Source organism: Psammomys obesus, unplaced genomic scaffold, assembly GCF_907164565.1.
Source record: "Psammomys obesus unplaced genomic scaffold, mPsaObe1.curated_primary_1811, whole genome shotgun sequence".
NCBI lineage: Eukaryota > Metazoa > Chordata > Mammalia > Rodentia > Muridae > Psammomys > Psammomys obesus.
This window is the reverse complement of record NW_026587216.1, coordinates 45,035,278-45,040,628: the sequence shown is the minus strand read 5'-3', so window position 1 is coordinate 45,040,628 and position 5,351 is coordinate 45,035,278.

The window sequence follows — 5,351 nt, the reverse complement described above, 5'->3', positions numbered from 1 at the left end:
CAGAAGAAAATGAGCCGAATGCTATTTCAGAGGCCAGTGAAATTACAAATATTTACTGAGAGCTCACCGATGTTTAGTGTTTCAGGGTTATTAATGAATAAAACGAAAAACATCTATCACCACACTGCTTTACATTCTATTTACATACATAAACAAACATGATCATAATGATGTAAGTATGGAATTTATATTAGAAGTGTTATGATAAAAATGAGCACAACAACTGAGATTAGGGTTGCTGTGTAAAGGGGTTGGTTTTGTTTTGGGAACAGGGTTCTATGTATCTCTCGGTAGCCTGGAACTCAGACTATAAATCATTTGACTGACTTCGAACTCATGGAGATGCTCCTGTCTGCCTCCTGAGAGCTGGGATTAAGGGTGAGCACCACTATGCCCAGCATTGATGGGAGTCATTTTTAACACAGAGAAAAGAATTTGTTTATAAACAGGGTGATGGGGTCAGCCTCACTGAGGAGGTGAGAGATTTAGCCATGTGTACATGGTGGAGTGTGTCAGGCCGAGGAAACAGGGAGCACACAATTCTAAGAGCTTGCTTAATGAGAACCGTGGGAGTTATGAGAGGAATGAGAGGACATGGAGAACAGATCATGTTTGCCACGTTAACTTGAGGAAAGGCATGCTGGGAGGGGGGCTTTCAACAGAATTAACTTTGTCAATGAAACAAAGGCTACACGTTTTCTATTTATGCCACACCTATGAGAAGACAAAAGCGTGTTCGTAGGAGCTGGGCACGCACAGCTCAATTGGTAGAGTGCTTGCCAAGCATGTGCGATGCTGCCGTAAAGGTAGACTTTAAAAACAAAAGTCAAACTGCAATTTGAGATCCTATTGAGATTACTGTATGACAAACATGCCCAACAAGGGGATAGAGTGTGCACTGTGTCCACAGTGTGTCACACAGTACACCCTTTTGTCCAAACATCTTCACTTGCAAATGTTCTTTGCAATGAGTCTCTGGTCTGGCTCAAGGCCTCTGGCTTCCGCTACACTATCAAAACTGGATCCTCCCAGGAACTTCTCTTGGATCATCTCTTGTTGCCCTGTGTCACGGAGATCCTACACAACCCTTCCAGTCTTGTTAGCTAGAGACAATCACTCAGCTTTGTGGGAATCAGGAACCAGGGGGAAGAACGGTGATGGAGCCCAAACAGAATCCCAGGAATCAGACTCTGGAATCCAGACTCAAAGTGCAGATCTAACTTTATTATCCAGTGTAACAGCCTTTAAATGATTGAAAGCCAATCAGACCATCCCACACTAGCCTCAATGATCATTTTGGAGATTCTGGGTTTTTTGTTCCTCCATATGAAGCTGAGAATCTTTATTTCAAGGTCTGTAAAGAATTGAGTTGGTATTTTGATGGGAATTGCATTGAATCTGTAGATTGCTTTTGGCAGGATGGCCATTTTCACAATGTTAATCCTACCAATCCATAAGCACGGGAGGTCTTTCCATCTTCTGATATCTTCTTCAATTTCTTTCTTCAGAGACTTGAAGTTTTTCTCAAACAGGTTTTTCACTTGCTTGGTTAGAGTTACCCCAAGTTATGTTATGTTATTAGTGGCTATTGTGAAGGGTGTTGTTTCCCTGATTCCTTTCTCAGCTCTTTTGTCTTTGGTATACAGAAGGGCTTCTGATTCTTTTGAGTTGATTTTGTATCCTGCCACTTTGCTGAAGGTGTTTATCAGCTGAAGGAGTTCTCCGGTTGAATTTTTGGGATCGCTCATGTATACTATCATATCATCTGCAAATAGTGGCACTTTGACCTCTTCCTTTCTGATTTGTATCCCCTTGATCTCCTTTAGTTGTCTTATTGCTCTAGCTAGGACTTCAAGTACTATGTTAAAGAGATATGGAGAGAGTGGACAGCCTTGCCTTGTCCCTGATTTCAGTGGGATTGATTTAAGTTTCTCTCCATTGAGTTTGATGTTGGCTATAGGCTTGCTGTATATTGCCCTTACTATGTTTAGGTATGTGCCTTGTATCCTTGATCTCTCCAAGACTTTAAACATGAATGGGTTTGGACTTTGTCAAATGCTTTTGCGGCATCTAAGGAGATGTTCATGTGGTTTTTCTCCTTCAGTTTGTTTATGTGGTGGATTACATTGATGGATTTCCTTATGTTGAACTACCCTTACATGCCTGGGATGAAGCCTACTTGGTCGCGGTGGATGATATCTTTGATGTGTTCTTGGATTCTGTTTGCAAAGATTTTATTGAGTATTTTTGCATCAATGTTCATAAGAGAGATAGGTCTGAAGTTCTCTTTTTTTGTTGGGTCCTTGTGTGGTTTAGGTATCAAGGTGACTGTGGCTTCATAGAACGAGTTTGGTAATTTTCTTTCTCTTTCTATTTTGTGGAATAGTTTGGAGAGAATTGGAGTTAGCACTTCTTTGAAGATCTGGTAGAATTCTGCACTGAATCCATCTGGTCCAGGGCTTTTTTGGAAGGGAGACTGTTGATGACTGCTTCTATTTCCTTGGGAGATATAGGACTATTCAATCTTTCTACCTGATCTTGACTTAATTTTGGTAGATAGACTCTATCTAGAAAATTGTCCATTTCTTTTAGATTTTCAAATTTTGTGGCATATAGGCTTTTGTAGTAAGACCTAACGATTGTTTGGATTTCCTCAGTGTCTGTAGTTATGTCCCCATTTTCCTTTCTGATTTTGCTGATTTGGATAGTTTCTCTCTGCCTTTTAGTTAGTTTGGCTAAAGGTTTGTCTATCTTGTTGATTTTCTCAAAGAACCAGCTCTTGGTTTCATTGATTCTTTGAATCATTTTATTTGTTTCTAATTGATTGATTTCAGCCCTGAGTTTGATTATTTCCAGCCATCTGCTCCTCTTCGGTGCATTTGCTTCTTTTTTTTCTAGGACTTTCAGTTGGGCCATTAAGTTACTTGTATGAGATGTCACAAATTTCTTCTTTCAGGCACTTAGTGCTATAAATTTTCCTCTGAGCACTGCTTTCAATGTGTCCCATAAATTTGGGTATGTTGTACCTTCATTTTCATTGAATTCTAGGAAGCCTTTAATTTCTTTCTTTATTTCTTCTTTAACCCAGCTGTCATTGAGCAGCAAGTTGTTCAGTTTCCGTGTGTTTGTAGGCTTTCTTCTGATTCCATTGTTGTTGAGGTGCAGCTTTAGTCCGTGGTGGTCAGATAGAATACAGGGGATTATTTCAATCTTCTTGTGTCTGTTGAGGCTTGCTTTGTGACCAACTATATGTTCTATTTTAGAGAAGGTTCCATGAAGTGCTGAAAAGAAGGTATACTCTTGAGTTTGGATGGAAAGTTCTGTAGACATCTGTTAGGTCCATTTGATTTAGGACCCCTGTAAGTGCCTTTATTTCTTTATTAAGCTTCTGTCTAGATGATCTGTCCCTTGTTGAGAGTGGGGTGTTGAAGTCTCCCACTATTAAGGTGTTGGGATCGGTATGTGATTTGAGTTTTAATAATGTTTCCTTTATGAATGTAGGTGCTCTTGTATTTGGGGCATAGATGTTCAGAATTGTGATGTCCTCTTGGTGGATTTTTCCTTTGATGAGAATGTAGTACCCCTCCGCATCTTTTTTGATTAATTTTGGTTGAAAGTCTATTTTATTAGATATTAGGATAGTTACCCCAGCTTGTTTTCTGGGTCTGTTTGCTTGAAAGACATTTTTCCAGCCCTTTACTCTGAGGTAGTGTTTGTCTTTGTTGCAGAGGTGCATTTCTTGGATGCAGCAAAATGTTGGATCCTGTTTCCGCACCCATTCTGTTAGTCTGTGCCTTTTTATTGGAGAGTTGAGTCCATTGATGTTGATAGAGAATAGTGACCAATGAACGTTAGTTCCTTTTATTGTGGAGTTGGTGGTGTTACTGTGTTTCAATGCTTGTTTTCTTTTTAATTTTTGTTGGGATATTATCTGTGTGCTATTTTTTTCTTGGGTGAAGTTGTTTTCATTGGATTGGAGTTCTTCTTCTAGTATCTTCTGTAGGGCTGGTTTGCTGTGTAGATATTGCGTAAATTTAGTTTTGTCATGGAATGTTTTGTTTTCTCCATCTATGTTGATTGAAAGCTTTTCAGGGTATAGTAGTCTGGGTTGGCATCTGTGGTCTTTTAGAGTCTGCATGACACCTACCCAGGCCCTTCTGGTTTTCATAGTTTCTGATGAGAAGTCCGGTGTGATGCTGATAGGTCTACCTTCGTATGTTACTTGACCTTTTTCCCTTGCTGCTTTTAATATCTTTTCTTTGTTCTGTAGATTTAGTGTTTTGACTATGATGTGACGTGATGTGTTTCTTTTCTGGCCTAGCCTATTTGGTGTTCTGTAGGCCTCTTGTATATTTATGGACATCTCTTTAAGTTGGGAAAATTTTCTTCTATAATTTTCTTGAAAATATTTTCTGGACCTTGGAACCTGGAGTCTTCTTTTTCATCAACTCCTATTATTGTCAGATTTTGTCTTTTCATGGCGTCCTCAATTTCTTGGATATTTGTGTTTGGGATTTTTCTGATTTTACTTTTTCTTTGAGAGAAGTATCAATTTCTGTGAGTGTATCTTCAGCTCCAGAGATTCTCTCTTCCACCTCTTGAATTCTGTTGGTGATGCTTACCCTTGTGGTTCCTGATCTTTTCTCCATGTTCTCCAGCTCCAGGGTTTTCTCAGTTTGTGTTTTCTTTATTGATTCTAACTCTGTTTTTATGCCTTGCACCATTTCTTTCATCTGTTTGAATGTGGATTCCTGTCTCTCTACGATGATCTTTATTTTTTTGTTCATTTCCTCTCTATATGCCACTAATTGTCTCTCTACTTGTGCCTCTATTTGTTTGGCTATATTTACCTGTGTTTCTTTAAAAATGTCCATTTTCTCTTTCTTTGCCTCCAAATGACTGGCCAAATCTTTGATAGATTTGTTCATTTCATATTTAACTGTCTGAATTTGCATGGCTATTGCTCTGGGAGAATTGTTTGTTTCCTCTTTATGAGCCTCAAATAATTGGGTAAGCATAGCTTTAAGGTCATTTTCCTGTGCTTCTGATGAATTGGAGTATCCATCGATTTTGGGGTTTGCTGGTGAAGTCATGATGTCCTGATTTATGTCGGGTGTGTCATTTCTCCTACCCCTGGCCATTGGCTTATCTGAGACCTTCCCTGTTTGTTTCTGGATTCTGCCGATCAGACTGGTACTGTCCCTTTCTGGTGTCTGGAGAGTTCTTCAGGAAGCTGAGAGGGGTCCCGTGTTCTCAGCGTGTGCGTTGGCGCAGTACGTGTACCTGTGGGAGGAAAGTATGCGGGTGCAGAAGGGCAAATGCAGGCTCGCGTGTTAGCAGGTGCTGGTGCT